The following is an 18830-nucleotide window of genomic DNA, read 5'->3' as shown; positions in this document are numbered from 1 at the left end:
ATGTCGTTGGAGCTCAGAGACCTACAGTCTGAGCTTCGTTTTCACCTCTCATTGAAAAGAGGAGCAAATGGGGTCGCATGCGTTCAGTCTATGGCTTCATGGCCTGTGGCTCGCCGGAGGGTTGTTTTGATGCAATTCTGCCGCTCTGCATTCACTTTGGAGGACACCCCATTACAAAACATACCCTATGCAAGTTTCCTTCTCCTCTCCTTCTTCACTCCACCCACGAAAATACATGGGCGGCAGGTTTTTAAGCCTACCACCAATGTGACTTAATTTTTCCTATAAGACCGAGGTTTAAAAAACAAAGCAGCCTGTAGAGCTTTTGCTTTCCTTTCGCTGTCACCGTTCCTTTCTTCATTATAAGTCCTTGACCGACGTTATCACGTTTATTTGTTTTACCCTTATCTAGCGGCCCAAAATGTTGTTACTCTGAGCACCACAACCACTGCAGTAAATTTAGCAGTGAACGGCCACTTCCCCATTTCCCCCCCTGCTATACAATACAGCCTGCTCCAAAGTAATATGACGCGAATGCAAGCTATACGGCTTCAATGAGGGAATTAGGAGTGTGGTAATGTGAATGCTTATGTCTCTACACTATATATATATATATATATATATATATATATATATATATATATATATATATATATATACTTCTGATTTCGGCGTCAGAATGTCGTCTGGTCAGATTTGCAGTACAAACCCCCCCGCCTCGAAGGCCGACAATTTGCCACTGCAGTGCCATAGTATAGTTGCACAGAGTGCCAGTCGTCACGAACACGATTGACGAGAATCACAGGGTCTTTGTCTATATCATGCATCAATGGCTCCTCTGAGCGCGTAATGCCGACGCTATGAATGTATAGATTGGTCGGTTTGGTTCAGGCCTTGGAATAGTGACACATTGTACAGGACAGTTTGGAAGTGCGCGAAGACTTAGTAAACATGGCTGAAATGCGACTGACGCTACTAATCAACACTTGATAATTGAACAAAAACTTCACTGTGCCCACGATTCAGCAAGAAAACGACTCCAGTTGTTCAAATGCTGACACTGCAATCATTCTCCAAGCTTGCACGCTCCTGCAAGTTTACCCTCCTCCAGTCATATTTGGTGTGTCCTGTCATTATATAAGCTCCTGGGCTTCTGTCTATTCACACTGATTCCACCTTGCGGATTGCAGGTGCATTACAGCACAAGTTAAGCCAATAGTTATCTCCTGAACATTCAAACTGACGTATAGTTTTGAGGGAAAAAAATTTGTCTTCTGCGTACCTAGACACCCGCATCGAACTGCATGTGCTCGTCTCCGTGTTTAGGGACAAGTGTTCATCGTCATTTTCATAACTTTGCTGTCGTCACGAATTTTGCACGTTAGAACTATTGTAACATTTTGAAGCATCAGGTGGTTACAAGGTATAGTGATGTATACAGGAAAGTCCTTTGCTAAAATGACCCACATTAATGCAGGCAGGCTGTTGCCGTCACCTTTGGTATTATGGGACATGGTGGGTTTTGTTAGTAGCGTAGCGCGGCTGGGCAATAAATACATTTCAGTTGCTTCAGGAATTTAAGAAATTTATGGTTGGACGACACCTTGCGTGGTCGTATATGTTAAACTTATGCAAAAAAAAAATTAAGAACGATTGTGACCAAGAAGATGTGGTTTTAAACTATTCGTCTTTTATACGGAATCCTTGTGAGCAAGACTTCCGGATAGAAGCCGAACCGTCTAAAACTTGATGAACCATGCCTTTTTGGCCGGCATCCGTATTTTTCTTTCTTTTCCTTCTGCCATGAATTCGGGATTTGAAGTGGAAGTCACTTTTACAGTTCGTAGAATAACGTACATACCAACGCCGCGCTTCGCAGGAATTGTCGTGGTTGCACGGTACTACTCCAGTTCTATCCCGTGTCCTTTGTCTACCGGAGAATGAATATACATCGGTTCACCGCACCAGCAATCCAGAAGCTGGAGGGGTGAACGAAATCTTTTTGTTCACGCCTGCCTTTATGCCATTGGCCGGCGGCCTTCGTAATATGTTCAGCATCAAGATTGGCTGGAACCTGCTCTTACGAACATTTCCAGCGTAACAGTTTTTTGGGGAATACAGGCCCAGCTTAATGTAGCGCTGGCACAGCTCCTCTGGCACAGTGTGCGTCCTGTCTTAACAAGATAGTTTGTTTCTAAAGTAATCAAGACTGCAAGACAACGGGGGTCTTTCTGTGAGATGGCAGAAACGAGAAATCGCAGCAATCGAGTTATGAGGGGCGGTTGTTGCGGGCCCCCTGCCCAGGACATTACATAGGTTCACTCGACCACAAACTATCAGTCAAACCGCCATTCACTTAATGATAATGTGAACGTTGTCTTAACTGTTGCTTGACTTCATATTTCAGCGGTGGTTTGGTCGATTCGTCGTGCATAATAAACTAATAGGGCTGTCTTCAGCGAAGCTCTAACTGCTGGGATTATTAGACCAGCATGCCCTCGGGTTGTGTCATCGACATTTCCGCACCAATCCGGGCAGTGTTTTAGACGATCACAGTATGAGAGTGGCGGCACTGCCCGACTACCCGTTGCGTGAGATACGCCATCGCCCTCTCAACCATGGGACCGCGTTCATTCAAGCATCGCTATCAATCAGATGGGCACGGCGCGTGACAGGCAAAACCGATGACAGCAGTGACATCTCGTCTATCGCTCTTGCCTCTTTGTATGCTCTTTCCACCGTGTGCTAGTCATTAGGTGACGAGACGGTTATTCCCGGGCGGCACCTATTATGCGGGCCAGAGAGGCGCACGCAAAACCGCTAGCCCCTGGACGCCTCGCCCATTCTCCTCCCCCCCTCCGTTGCTCGGTGCCGTTCCTGTGCGCAGGACCGCTATGAGGCTTAACTTCTCTGCACGTGCGAGGCTGCGCATTCATAGAGACCGTCTAAGCACACACATGACAATGAAGACCATAGGCGTCGTCATGGAAGGCCCGGCCCAGGCGCCACTCTCGTCGTCCAATAGCAGCTAGGTCGAGCGTGTAGGGAGGCACACTGGTCCAAAGAGGCGGTCCACAACTACAGCTCTTTAGGCACGCTGTTCATCGGCAGATAAAGAGAAAAACCGCACCTCGAGCTACCCTCCCAGAAAGAAACCCTCTCGCTTTCGCCCCCCCCCCCCCCCTTTCTCTTTCCGACGATACCGCCTGGACGTGTTCGTCCGAAACAGGCCGGGGAATCCCCCTCCACCCCCTCTAATGTTGATGATGGCGGGACACACTGGGCTCGACGGTGTGTGATGGTCGAGTGTTTTACGGCGACGCTTTTGCGTTTTGATACTTGCCGCCAAACCGGGGCCCCCTCACCTCCCTTACTAGCACCCCCCCCCTCCCCCACGTTCCCCTCTTACCGAAGCCACGCTTTGCAGCTCGCCGTCTCTGCATTTCTCTCACTCTCTCGCATTGGCCCTCACGCTGCCGCAGAAGGCACAGCGCACTACTGACTCGGTGGCCTTTCCCCTCTCCATTGTACGGGCTTCTGTACACCGTCCTCGTAGCAGTGCGTTCGCGCACGGGAACAAGGGAAAGGGGCCGCCCGTAAAGCGACCGGGCTTGGGCGAGTCAGGCGGCTGGGCATGTCCGGGATTTCCGGTGCCGGCGCCGCGGTCGCAGCCACCAAATTAGGGGTCGGCGGGGAGCTTTCCCCCCTTTGTGCATGTCGCTGACCCGGTTCGCAGTGCCGTGCGCCAGGCGGCCACTTTCACCGGCGTAGGAAAGACGAGAACGCAGAAGACGTGCGGAAGACGCCGACGCGGCGGCGGTTGTTGAACGGCGCCCTCGAGTGAAAGGCCCGGAGATTGGGAGGGAGACAGACGAAGAGGAAGCCAATCTACGATGTGCGTGCGGGCGGTCGCGCTGCCTTTTTCCAGCAACAGTGCACGCACGGTGCATTGCAGCCCGCTGACGCGCTACAGCCCCGCCACGCTGTTCGCAGCGGCGCACGTCCGGATGCCAGATGCTTGCTGCTCAGACCCTGACTGCAGTCGGAACGAGCGAACTGCGAGGAGGCAGCAGAGCGTGACACATGAAAATCTGCAGAAAATCAGTGCCGCTCGCAACGCCGACAGATGCGTGGCGGATTTTTTTCTTACTGTTATTTGTTGTTTGTTTCAAAAGAGTCGTCTGCGCAGCCTATTTTGGAAAGCGCACGTTTTCGGCTTTCTGCCTGCTTCCGGATGACGGTATGAGGGGGGGTTATATGTGGCTTTCCCATTCATTTTCTTTGTTTTCAGTCAGCCTGCCCTTGCTGTGCAAAGAACGAGTTCCCTCAGTGATTTCTGTTAGTTAAGCACCGCGGTGCTTGAAGGCTGTTGTCGGCCTCGCGAAATCTATTTTTGACCCTGTGACTGGGCGATGACGTGTTTAGAAGCTCTCTGCGATTCAAGGGTGTGGAATGTGAGACGAGACATACGCAGACGCACTCATCCGGATACGATATGTGCGGTCTTATGCACTCGAGGGCCGAAATAAGAAACGTGTGGGCTGCGTTCGCGAGCCGTTTCGTGGCTGCGCTATATTTCTGGTCATTGCCAGCGCGACCAGAAACGTTAGAGCGCGATCAGCGCGGCAGCATACACGACCCTGTTTGTTACGAGCAGCGGGCGGATGTTGATTAATGCATTTTTCCCAGAACATGGTGTCTGGTTATAGGTGCAACAGGATGTACGAACGTTCATCTTCCATGAAAAACTCCTATAAAAAAGTACGGGAAAAAATAAAGAGTCATGAGACAACCTAAAACGATACACAAGAAGGGAGAAAACGCGCACCATCGTTTTTTTTTTTTTTTTTTATTTATTCTAGGAAAAGGAATACGAAGGCGCGAGCAGCGGATTGTGGATGGTCTGTGCCGTCAAAACATTGTCTGCGCATGCAGACGCGACTGCTTTGTGTGGAGTGCAATGGGAAGTGGCTGAGCTGCTTTACTGTGTTCTGTATACTTCCTTGCATTTTTTTTTACACTTTTACTGCCCGTTGAATTCCGCTGCTACGTCACTGACCGCACCAGCCTTCAAGGGAAATTCGTTCAACGCCATATATTTGCCCGACGTCTTTGTCTTCGGCAATGTTGCACTGAGCTCATGTGCTTCAAAGCAGTTTCGCCGTTAAGATGATGTTCTTTCTGTTCCGCGCAAAAGATTAGCAAGCGATTGGCATCCCATAATGTTCTGATGAAGCAGAGGGTGTGCTACATTGGATTCGAAGCAAAGGCGCTGATGCTGCACTACATTTGACTACTGATCAGCTTCTTTCACTTGCATGAGCAGATACCGTATAGCATATAGTTGAGTGAACGCTGACTTCGGACCTCTTTTGAAACACAGTAAGCAAGCGCTTTTTACTTCCCGTAGCATTCTGTGTAGAACACAGCGTTCAAGTTTAGGTGTGGAGACGCGTAGATATGTCTTCCACACCAACGGCGAACTGGCTATTTGGCGATGGAATGGAATACTGTGCTGTCGGCTGACCACTAACTAGATGTGTCAACGAGTTGCGTTGCCGCTTAGATACATACACGTTGGTAAAGTTGGCCATGCTTCCGTTGCGGGAGGGTGAGACTGTCACACATTGTCCTTACCCCATTCTATATATAACCAAATTTTGCTTTAGTCTTTCAAGGCTGGTATTTTGTAGCGATGCGTTATGCTTTATTCTATACTAGTCTTATCATCCACCGTTCACGGCCGGCTGATCCCGTTGATAACGTGAGCAGACCGTCGCCCTGACCACTGACCAAGCGCGAAAAGGCATTAGCATCGGAAAGGCATCGTTACAAAATACCGGCCCAGGCTGTCTGTTCATGCATTCGTAGCCGAGTGAATAAATGTGGTCGCGATAGAAGTGCTCTGGTTACGGAACATGCCGTAAAGGGCGCTGTGCCATTCATTTACAAAAGAAAAAAAAAAACTGTCGTGTGCTCGTAGCACGTACAGAAAGGCACGTGGTTCCAGAGTCACCTGATATTGATATGCTGGGGAACAACTTCACTGCGCTTTCGTAGATGAATCAAAATTGACTGTGCGCACGCGCAATGATGACGAGTCCGTAACGCGTACGGTATATGCATCTGAATTTCCTGTTCAGATATCACCGTGTAGCGAAACAAACAAAAAGTGCAGCGTGGCACACTCGCTGCCGGCTGTCAATCAACCCACGGATTACGTCGTTATCAGCAGCCTGAAGGCTTCCATGCTTAAAACGACTTGTGGTCCTCGATCGTGCTGGCGTCGGTGTTGCACCTGCGTGGCAAACTTCTCAAGCAACCGCCTGCCGACGAATCACCCGGTCGGTGTGACAAACGTCAAAGGGATAACTGTAAGCACGCGTTTAAGATTCGACAAGTAAGGCAAGCGGACAGCAAACGCTAATAAAGACGGCACAATGTATATCAGGAGACTGGTGTTGACAAGCAACAAAATTTTAATGAAAAGAAGGTGTATTACGTGATTTTCGCCGAGCGTTTAACCCATTGCGCCACAAACGCATTTGCAGAGAGCTACACAGACGCGCCTTATATATCTAACACTCCTCCGTGTACCCGCGCTCTTGCTCGGGGCGGTGCCGCCGCCTACGAGCAGAAAAGAGAAGTACTGCATTATGACACTAACGCGCACCGACAGTGAACGCTTCGGTGGTCTCAGCACTAAGACGCCTCGATACCAGCATTCGAAGGGACGCTGGCATCAAGAAGCACTACCAACGCCACCTAGGTGGCGTTCACCGTACTCAGCACAGCGGAGCGTGGCCTCCGCAATTAGCTCTGAAAATGTTTCTGAAGTTGATCGCGGAGGCTGCAATTACGACGCGCTGTACGCGCTGATTTGACTCGGTGACGATTCAGTTACGTGCTTTGTCTTGCGCGTTGTATTAGTGTGTCAGTTACGTGCTTCGTCTTTCGCGTTGTGCTAGCGTGTGCAGCGTAGTGCAGCTTCCATATGCACGATGGTTGCTCATGGTCATCGACGTTGGTAGTCGTGATGGAGGAGACGTGCCACCAGGCGTCAGCGTGGGTCTCTCGGTTAGGTTAGATCAGCATTGTTTGCCGTTCATTTTGCGAATTCTTTGTAGGTATTTCTCGTCCGCTGCATGGTCTTGAGTTATTTCAACCACAAATCAACTAGCCCATCTTTAAAAGCTTTATGCTGAAGAACAGCGTGTCGTGAATCTGTTGAGTGTGACGCTTTTACGCCCTTTGAAAAATACACGCAGTCAGAACATTGGAGCTAAACACATCTCGCGTATATAAGAGAGAACCCATAGCCAGTATTCTATATCCAGTATCCCGTGGATACAGCCGCCACTGTTGAAAGCGAAGACAGCTAGAATGAAGAGGCAGAGCGAACAGCAGATGTTAAAAACACATTTCAATCCAATGCTGAAGCCAATTATTCAAATGCCGGCCGCAGACTTTAACGAGGAACAATAGCTGGGATTTTTCATTGAAGGCAGACGCCTGTTATCGAACTCCTCAAGTTCTGCCTTAAGCTTTTCATTGAGAACTATATATACCAATGTATTGTCAAAGGCATTTCAATATATCGATGTTACACCATTGACGAAAAATAAGCTTTCTCTCGCGCTTCACGATTTTCTTTTGCCATGTCCGGTATAGCCCTTGCAAAATTAAAATAGAGAAAGAGAGAGTGGTTGGACCTAATCTAGACGTTCGCCTAGTCTATAAATAAATGAAAATGAAATGTTTAGCCTGCATCAGCAAGTAATGGACTTATCTTAAAACAACTGGGGCGGAATTCACTAAGCTGCGCCGTTCGTACCCAATTTCTTAGCCAAAAACGTTCTTACAATATGATAAGGGTGCAACCGAAGTGGTAATGCACTCAACTTAAGACATCGTATGAGAGCGAGAAGGAAGCAAAGCTCGGGTTAAACGACAAGGAAAGAAAAAGCGCGGTCAACTGATAGCATGATCGCACATCATGCGTCTGTAGTTGAGGCTATATTCTCACGAGAAATCACAGCACCACCCCTTTTCAACAACTTCCTTTTCCGGGCGTCCGCTGCAGCCTCGACAAGCCCAACTCAGCTCGCCCGTTCATCGCACCACCGTCACAAGAATGACAGTGTAAGTGTCACGCATTCCTCTTACATTTCTGCGAGAGGCAGGACTGATGGATACATGGTGACAGAACATATTTGGCGCAGAAAGAGAGAGAGAGAAACAACTTTATTTAAAATAAGATGGTGCTTGGTCACTGTGGGTGGAGCCCCTCTTCCAGGGCCCCACTGGCTATTGCGGCGCGCCGGGCCTGGTCGAGGGTCGCCAATTGGCTTCCCAAGTCCAGTTCGGAGAGTCGCGCCTCCCACGACCAATTGCTAAGTGTATCGTTAAGTAGCGGCGAGACGGCGTCTGCCGGACGCTGCGTGCATTGGTAAGTGATGTGTTCTAGTGTCGGGGTGGAGTCGCACCATGGACATCTGTCGCTGTGTTTGTTAGGAAATATTTTGTGCAGTCTATGTAAATGTGGGTAGGTGTTTGTCTGTATTCGGCGCCAGTCCCTCGCCTGTCGCCTGTTGAGCTTGGGGTGGCGCAGAAAGAGACGCTCACGTGGAGCAATTGCTGGACAGGTCTGCCAGGTTAACCCCGTCTGTCGCAACATCACCACGACCACCACATTACAATGCGTCTAAATCTCTTTATTTGGATGCTAGTTATGGAAAGGAAAAAAGAGAAAACTGTATAATAAGTAGTTCAAATGGCATCAAGGGAAGGCCAGCAGCACCCGCACGTTCATCGGGATGGTATGTCATAGCTCTGCAAACGGTTGCAGGTGCGGTTTTATAGAACACCGCGAATAAGTTCAATATCTGCTCCCTCGGCAGAGGTACCGTCCAAGGTACCGGCTGCCAGTAATAAAACACAGTAATAAATCATATTTTCGTGACCCAAAGGCCTGGAGCCCCTAACTATGGTGTCTGTCATAGAACAAGTGGTACTTCATAGAAGTCAAGGCTAATCAGTCAACATCACATTGATAAATTTACCAGCTTCATAAGAACAGATGTTCAAGTGCACGTCAGAATAGTGCGCAGCACTGCACACAAAGAGACAGAATGGTTCAACATTCGAGCTGGTCTCATATAAAATCAGTGCAAGTCGCCGATCTTGCTACACTGACGCACTTTCTTTGGAGCCGCCACGGCACATATATACTGGTATATAGTACGAGGCTAAGGTAGGGGTAGTAGTATCCAAGACACCATTCTGCAAACATGCGAATGCGGCCTCGCACTGCGAAGCTAACTACGGCTCAAGAGCAACAGTGCGTTAAAATGTTGCATGTTGTAAAACGTCGTCACCATATTTTTATGTCCACTGCAGGACGAAGGCCACTCCCAGCGATCTCCAACTACCCCTGACTTCCGCTATAGCTGATTCCAAGCTGTGCCTGCAAACTTCCTAATTTTATCACCCCACCTAATTTTCTGCCGTCCTCGACAGCGCCTCTTTTTTCTTAGCCCACACTCTGCAACTCTATATATAATGTACCACCGATTATCTGCCCTACAAGTTACGTGACCTGCCCAGATGCATGTTTTCCTCTTAATGTCCACTATAATATCGGCTACTCCCGTTTGCTCTCTGATCCACACCCCTCTATTCCTGTCTCTTAACGTGACACCTAACATTTTTCGTTCCATCGCTCATAACGCTGTCCTTAAGAAGTGTTTACAAGTTTTATTTGTTTACTCAAAGTTACTGCTCCGTATCTTAGCACCGATAGAATTAAATGATAGTACACTTTTCTTTACAACGGCAGCGGTAAGTTCCCAGTCAGGATTTGGTAATACCTGCCGTATGTACTCATACCCATATTTATTCTTCTGTAATTTTCTTCTCATGATGAGGGTCCCGTATGAGCAAAATTAATTGACCTAGATAAACGTACTCCTGTACAGACTCTAGAGGCTGACTGGCGATCATGAATTATAGTTTCTTTGTCAGGCTATTAAACATTACCTTTGTCTTCCGCGTATTAATCAACCCTACTCTCACAATTTCTCTGTCAAGGCCCTCAGTCGATTGTTCCAATGTGTCCCCAGCGTTGTTGAACAGGACAATGTCATCCGCAAGCTGAATTTTGTTGAGATAATCGCCTTCGATCATATACCTTCTAATCTTTTCTGAATATTTCTTCTAAGCATGCAGTGAATATAGAGATTATGTCTCCTTGCCTGGCTCCTTTTTTGATAAGTATTTTTCTAGTTTTCTTGTAGAGAATTCAAACATGTGAAGCCGGAACTATCACTGAGGCTGAGTCTAAGCGAGTCTGAGTAGTTGCGGATACGTGTACTGTGGCTGAACGTAATTATGGCAATTCCACATAAATGAAACAATTTTTGAGTTGCCAGCTGAATGCTGCAAGCACCACTGCCTTGATGTGAAGTTCTCTCAGTGCAATAAATACGGTATGCACTTACACACTAAATACACACAAATGGCGTAGCTTCGTCCAAATACACTGAATTAAGTGATCGAACTGTGCGCCGCCGGGAGAGCACACAAGACAGCATAATTCTATAGACGGCAAATGCTGATATCTTGCTGATACGACGCATTTTAGTGACCACGCTAAGCGTCGTGCACGCTTCACAATGTTCACTTCGCGATGCCAAGCCACTGTGGCCGGATGTTTCACACCGTCGTGTTGACATAGCTACTGCGCAGCAGGCGCGGACCACCGAAAGTACAAGTTCGCAGCAAAGCATTAGTGTTACTGCCTTCCACAGCAGCGCACACCCAATACAATCATGCACTAAAACTGCTCAATGCATTTTGTTATGATAAATCAGAGCGTGCCACAAAGATGAAAGCACACGCCATCCTCGGCTATCAGTCGTAGCCTCTGTCCAATCGTCACCAACAGCACGTTCCACCGCTTACCCGCGTCATCTCGAGCGGCGCAGATTGACACAATTATGTTCTTAAGGCTGCAACGCTCATATCATACAAATTCCTTTCTAAATCGGCAGGTGCGACGGCTGTTTATGTTTCGTGAATCGACTTACGCTTACTATTGGCGCAGGTACTGAAGTTCGCACCTGTGCTACCACAACATCCGCGCCTTTTGCCGCCTACAGCGCTCGTCTTTACAGTGGTGGGCATCACAAGCTTGCTCAACTTAACAACGGTTTTAGCTTTGTGAATCGCTTATTTCTTAAGATTTTTAATTTGCTCGTAACTCGCTTAGCGAATATCGCCCCTTGCTTAGTTTCTTAAGTTTTGTTATACGTACTGCGCTGTGCTTAAAAACTTGAACCACAGTATTCTTTTATGAAACGAGTTTTTTCACGACCCGCACTAGTGCAGTACCTATGCTGTTACGCTGCTACGGTCGAGGTCGGGGTTTCGATCCAGGCCGTGGCGGCCGCATTCTGATGTGGGCGGAATGCAAAAAAAAAAAAAAAAACGCTCGTGTACTTTGATTTAGGTGCGCTCATAAGTAAAGAGCTCATCGCTCAGCTCAAGGCTGTCCAGAGGGCCCGGGCCGTCGCCGAAGGACTCTGTCTACGGGCCCCGGCCTGGGTGGAGCCACCGGATTGATTGGCGGGCCCTCCGGCCCCGCTTTAATTCTTTCTCCTCAGGACCTCAATAAAGTTCGTACTCACTCAGGTGCAGGCCAAAGAACTCCAGGTGTTCACAACTAATCCGGAATACCCACTACGGCGTGCTCCATAACCAGATTATGGTGTTGGCGCATACAGTCCCAGTATTTAATTAACTTTTTTCTCTTTCATGATATATCTCACTGGCGTCATGTGCTTTTAAAGTGCAAGTCTAGCTAACGTGCATTAGTGCAATCCTATGTGTTCATATGAATGGTTTGAAGCGTGCTAGACATGCATCATTTCTATGATCAGCGTGCAAGAATTTGAGTTGATTAATCCTTCTGTTTCTTTAAAGCACATTACAACCGTTGTAGGGAAGACAATGGAGTAGGAAAAACGTTTTACATTACATTTGCAAGTATAGAGTATTTCATGGATACCAAGCAAGCGCACACGAACATGCGAACACTTACTGCAAGGTGGCTGCTCCGCGTACTACTGCGCGCGCTAGGAGAAAGTTATCGTCTGCACTCAAGCGAAGATGAGAGCTTGTGCAACTTTCGGCTTTTCGTTAAAAATAATTGCTTATATACCTGTCTAAGCTGTAGTGTTTCCTGTAGATGGCGGTAGACGGGAAAGAGAAAACACAAACATTCGTTGTGCTGCTCCTCACGTGTGTCATAAGCACCAATAACATTTCTCTTTCTCTCTCTCTCTTTCACTTTGTTCAAAAGCTTTTGCAGTCGCCACTTTCGTTTTATGTGCTCCTGGAGTTCTTTCATTTAGCCATTTTCGCGGCGTGGGTCTCCACCCCACTACCACAACTTTTATCCTTGGACACGTGACTCTCTACTCCACTCCTTATTCGACATTATTATGGGTTCCAGGGCTGCACGTTCTTCTTTCGCCGCCGTTCCCTTCTACACCGCTAGGCGAAGCAACATAAAAAAAAAAAAGAAATCTTCCCATACATGTTCAGAAAGAAGTCAAAGGAAACAACGAACTCTGACTAAACATAACTACTTCAAATGTAGCTCTGCATTCAAGCCATAACTCGCCCTGTATGGCACGAGCGACTGAAAGCATTGCGAGGACATTGAAGTACTTCCGTCCGCATCTATTAAGCATTCGCTGAGAAGCGAGCATGGCCGGTGGGTATAATCTTCTGCCTCCGTCGCGCGTTGCATGACTCTCTCAGCCGTCGCCAAGAGGCGTGAAATGTATGCACTCGTGGTTTTATAGCTCCTCTGGTCGAGAGTTCGGTACGCACGACGCTCCCTTGCGCGGCAAGCGCCGTGGTTGCGCGCGCTCATCAGCACTGAAACATCGCGTGCGCAAAGTACTCGGAGCTCGGTTGGTTGTCCATCTGGCTATACGATGGGAACGTGATGCGCTATAGGCAACTACTCGTAAGAGGAGCGCAACGTCAGCGCGTGTGTTTTCTGTATAGAAAACACAATATTTTATGCTTAATTTGCCCTTAAGCCTTGGTGTCTGTTTTGTAACAGCGAGTCACATGAATCTCATGTCGCACAATTTGCGCAAATTAAAGCTTGGAGTCATCACTTGTCAATCTCGTAATCATTCAAAAATGAACGAAAAATTGCGCTCACTGTGTCTTGTTTGCGTAACCAGATGGTCGAGATTTATGTTCTGAAGGCAAACCTAATGCTAGTAGTTGAAAAGGTGACACACCCTGGCGCTTGAACCTTGAACATCTACGTATACATATACGGGCGAACGTTATTTATAGCATATATTTTCTTTTATCGTTCCCTGTCTACAGGACACAAAAACATTTTTTTTACTATATCGTTGCATGATCTTGCCCAGCATGTTGAAGCACCAATCATTGCCAACGTTAATTTACAATTTTACGTCGCAACAGCTGCGAGGAATGGCTGCAGAGCACCTGCCTCTAAATTTACATATATTTTTATATCTCCTAGTCTGGTCGTAATTAAAGGTTTAGTAAGGGGAACGCCGGTTGCTATTCGCAGTTACTACAAACTAGGACGCCAACCTCGTTATCACCGACCGCCTTTGTTTATCTAACCATGAAACTCTACTCCACGCTGTAGCTGTTGCGTGTGTATATTACGAGACTGTTCTTTTCTTGCTTCTTTTTTGCGTACTTGTCTGTTGGCTTCATAGAGTTGTAACTAACAACGAATCGAGTCCCTCGATCCCACTTATTATTTTTTTTTACTCCGCGGTAACAGAGTAATTATGCCTAGATGTAGCTGTCGGCCTTTGGTGTGTGCAGTTGTAGTTTCTCAATGGATCCTGCGATTATATTGGAACACGCATGCATGCAAAAAAAAAAACGAAAAAAAAAAGTTCTGGCCTGTCCCTGACACATGCATATGTACTCTACATGTATAAAAATATGCTACCGGGTTGCCTATGAGTACTATATTAAAAGCTTGTCGCAAATATTGCTAGATATAAACTATATTGAAGGATAAGTAACTGTACTTATCAGTTGTTCAGCAAGGTAATACAAATTTGCGTATTCGAAGCAGCCATTTTCTAAAAACACGTACTGGCATCAACTAAATTTTTTTTTATTGCCAAGTCTCTTAACAGGTACTCATTCAACAGGTAAAATTGCGTAAAGCATGCCCCTTCCCACATGTATATTCAGTGCCATATTGTGTGTGTGTGTGTGTGTGTGTGGGGGGGGGGGGGCGTAATGCCAAAGTGCATACATTTATGGGCTCGATTAGGAACCGCAAGCCATCAGTCAATCCGTCGCACTCCTCTATGGAGCCGTCTATCGTAGCTGCAGTCTTGCTTTGGGACTTTGCAACCCGCGCATCAATCAATGAGCCACTCAACAAGCTCATAAATAAGAATTATCGCATAACTCATCTCTCGATAACTTTTGACTGTACTTCGATTAGCATTCGAGCAATGTAGAGAAACACCGTATTTCTGAAGTCACATTTATTTAACATCTATTGTAGTCATTTTGAGATTTCCGTTGCTTCGGCTATTAGCGACATACTCCGATATCATCACACTTCGCTGTGACCCTCGCTTGCCAACGGACGCCCACCGGCATGGCGCCATGAAAACGACTCTATGGCGCCGACGCAGTGACGACGATGGAATGACATCAGTGGAACGAAGAAGGTATGACGGTGAGGACAATGAGATACGATGCTTGAACGGTGACGATGGCATAACGACGGCAGAGTGGCGAAGACAACGACGGCGACAAATACATTGGGACGATAGGATGACGACGAGTGTTTGACTTTTGACGAAGGTGGCATGACAAACATAAAGAGAAGGTTGAAATTACGAAGATGGATAGATGAAAGCGTTATGATGACGACGGCCAGACGGACGGTCAGACTGAAGTGATGACGACGGCATTTCACACCATCAAATACTCTTTTGCATTTCTTTAAGTGTTCCTTGGTGTTCTTTAATTTGTTCTCTGGTGCGACTTTTACCATAAAAGTGCACACGAATCCTGAAACAGCACTCGTCAGAATTTTAAACTAGTGAAATGCATCCTCCTTCAGAGCTTGATGCATCAACAGCGTGCTATATTTAAATTTTCTAAATTGAGCTTCATAAACCTAAAGAGTTCAACTGTAAATTGAAGTTTAACGCTATCGCGTCTATATAAAGGAAAACGCTGATTGCCGGTCGCACAACATCACGCGCAGCTAGACTACAAGAATATATTTGGCAACTTGCCGCACGTCTCTCTGGCACTCGTTACCTCTACACGTGGTCTGCCCTGAAAGACTTGTAGTAACGCAGATTGCTTACGAAATGCATGCTTTCCACAACTGTCCCAATTTTTTTTTCGAAATAAAAAGAAAACATAGGTGAGGCCGCATTCTGGACACGACGAAGGGCTACTGTAAACCTGAACGACAAGGATTGACGCCCACTACTGAAGCTACCTACTTCGAAAACGGTTTATTTCAGGCGGACGGTTGTCAACGTCACTTGTACCTCTTATCGGCTTGTTCTCTTCAATCACCACCGCCGTGGTGCCGTAGTGCCTTTGGCGTTGCTCAGCTAAGCCGTTGGCGTTGCTTCTCTAAGCTAAGGCGTTGCGCTGCTGAGCACGAGGTCGCGGGATCGAATCCCGGTTGCGGCGGCCGCATTTCGATATAGCGAAATTCAAAAGAAACGCCCGTTTACCATGCATTGGGTGCGCGTTAAAGAACCCCAGATGGTCAAAATTAATCCGGAGTCCCACACTACGGCGTGCCTCACAACAATATCGTGGTTTTGCCACCTAACACACCAGAATTTAAGTCAATTTAATCGTTCTTTTGAATTATGTGGCGACCTACAATAGATGTAGTTCCTCGAAAACACTGTCGCATTAAAACACATGTCGTCGCTCGCGTATCACAGACACACAGATCTTACTTCCTACCGTTTCATAATGCCTTGCGACCGCATGAGCTGTCTAGAAATGTTTAAACCTTTGTTGGTATGCGCTTTTAATTTACGTAAAGGCTTTTTACGTGTGCATGTCCGCAAGTGCGCGTGAGGTAGCTACAGCAGTTTTGGGTTACCCGTCGAATAGCCCAGTATGTACGTACCGATCCGTACGTATAGTTGTGCGAGCTAGCGTGCGGGCGTGCGTGTGTGTGTTCTATTGTTTGTGTGTTTGTGCGTGTTTTTTTCCTGTGCGTGAATGCGATGCGCGCCTCAGATACCGATGCAACGAACTTAACGGTTCGCTCTTTCCGTGTCCGGTGCACACCAACGCACTTTATGAGCACCAACGCTGATGGCGTAATTAGTGCGCGAAAAGACACAGATGTCCGAAACCAGCATCCGAAATCAATTGTAGCTCTGAACGGCAAATAAAAATTCATTTATATACTAGGTGGTACATTCGATCCCATTGTTTTACGCCTCAGATTTGTTCCAATTAGCCCAACGCCCTACCTTTCCCTTAAGTATTTAGGCACTTTATTGTGAGTAGACACCCTGAACTGATCCTGATACAACCGGTTGTTTTTATGTCACTTATGCTTTGAAAGCCTGGGACACCTCGAATGCGTTAGCCTCGCGTGCTTCCCACACTGCACGTACACGCACGTCTTGCGTGTGCGCTAAAATATAGGAATATATAAGGCACGCCAGCTTGCGTGCCTTGGCGTGCTTTTTTCACTTCTACTGTAAAGTGCTGCATCCGCTCGCGCGTACGTTAGCGGGTCTCAGTGCTGGATGGGTTGTGTCGTAATCGACAGTGTTGCACAGAGGCATTGCAGATGCCGTATGCTGTTCTAACGCAAGTTTCTGTACGCTTTTTTTATACATCGTCGATATACCAAGCGAAATATTTCGTGGGAGCACAAATCAGTCGCGCCTCCGTGTCAAGATGTCGCCCCTACAAAAAGAGAACGTCACGCGTCCAGGTCAAAGTGACAAGGGCTTAATCAAGTGGCCGCATGCTCGAATACCACATGAGACTATGTGGGCGCGGGGTTTTTAGGTGTAGGCGATGAATTTGAAGACAAATGGAATGAAAAGAATCCGAGAAAATGCTTACCCTGCATGCTTGCTCTCGAGACATTCAGAATAGCTCGCGGACGTGCCAAAATAGAATGCGCGACCTCGAATGGACCAAGAATAATGAGTTGTTGACTTTAAGCCTAAACGTCGCCGAATAAAAATATTGACGACTCTCAAGGAATTCTGGATTGCAACGCCATCGGTCATTGTAATGCTCTTAAGTTGGGAGCCGACTGTGGTTGTCACCTGCTTCTGATTTAAAAGGCACACCACTAACAAAGGTATTGTAATTTGTTACTACGGAAATGATAATGAAGTTTTGCGCAAGCAATTCGTCATGTACTTAGGTTTATCAACTAACAGTGTGACTTAGGCTTTGATCTTTCAGCGTACGAAGCCGGACCCGTATTTAAAAAAAACCTATTAGATAGAATGGTTCGTAAGAGCAAATTCCAGACAATCCCGATACTGAGCATATTATTAGCGAAGATGGCCAGCCATTAGTAAAAGCACTTCCAAGTGAAAAGCTTTGTGAACTTGGCCCCCATATGCCTGTACAAGTATATGGTTCTAAAGAACCTTCCAAGCAGCATCGACATAGAGAAACAAAACGATGATTTTCAAGAATTCGCAATAAAAGGAAAAGGACGCACAATCACTTATTGCTCTAAAAGAATATCAAATTTTCTTGTCCGAAGTCTTAACAGATGACACTTAAAGGCACCTTAAAAAGAAGCAGTGAAGTCATGTACATGCATTTTCACTTACCTGATTTAATAATGGCTACAGGTATCCGTATACTCCACTTTAGAATCATCTTTCTTGTTAACAACACCACGTTATTTATTTGTAGTAATAAGACGGCACGATTTCCTCATGGTACACACATAGACACACGCACAATGACACGAGGAATGTTCTTGCATGTCGAAGGCGTGATGTACGAAATGTTCCGCGCACACCACCTCACAAGCAAAGCCTTAGAAGATCCTTGTGTCCTTGTATTCCACTTACCCTTCGCTGAATTCAAATTACCGTTACCGATTTGCACTGCTTACGATGGCCAATTGGTGCAAATGTTGCGGCGTCCACAAATGTGCCTCTAGTGTGAATTATCATCCGGTTGGTATCCGCAAGGCACTGAAGCATCGACAAGACGCAGCAGATGCTGTTACACAAACAGGTGTCAAACTTCTAGTTTGTAAGGAGGCTTTGGCAATGCAGTGCATCGGTTAACTGTTTCCAGTGCATCCGCCTTACACCACAGCTACACGCAGCTTCCACCAAGTTACCCATTTGTGGGATGTCTATCGGTTCAGGTATTTTCCCGACGAAAACGGGGGTCCCATGCCTCATCGGCTGTCTCATCGTATGCTTTGCCACAGTCAGAGTTTCTTTTTGGGCTTCTGCTTCCTCACTCATCAGTGACCAGTGTCCATGGTGTTGTCAGGGTCGCTCAAGAAACAGTGATGGGAATGTCAACGCTACTTAGAACCAATGGAATCCTCTCATGTAGAAAAGATTTGCTTGATTTTGTGTACAGCTAAGTACAAGTGCGTGCAATCCATGTGCATTAAATAATCTATGCTCTCCCTCTTGTACGGATGTTAACTACATCGATGTGTGCCGCTTGCGATGTTGCATGGCCGTTGTCTTCGCACTTACTATATACTCCGATAACAGCGCTCTGAGAGACTCGTT

At 46.9% G+C, this 18830-nt stretch overlaps 1 protein-coding gene across 1 annotated transcript in view; it reads right to left on the bottom strand.

Moving 5' to 3' along the window:
- The window catches only part of LOC125946350 (uncharacterized), a 50278-nt gene that overhangs the window by 30917 nt on the left and 531 nt on the right, over nt 1-18830 (bottom strand). The window lies entirely within an intron of this gene.

The sequence above is a fragment of the Dermacentor silvarum genome, chromosome 6 (genome assembly GCF_013339745.2).
Source record: "Dermacentor silvarum isolate Dsil-2018 chromosome 6, BIME_Dsil_1.4, whole genome shotgun sequence".
NCBI classification, from domain to species: Eukaryota; Metazoa; Arthropoda; class Arachnida; order Ixodida; family Ixodidae; genus Dermacentor; species Dermacentor silvarum.
This window is presented reverse-complemented; position numbering and strand designations above follow the sequence as displayed.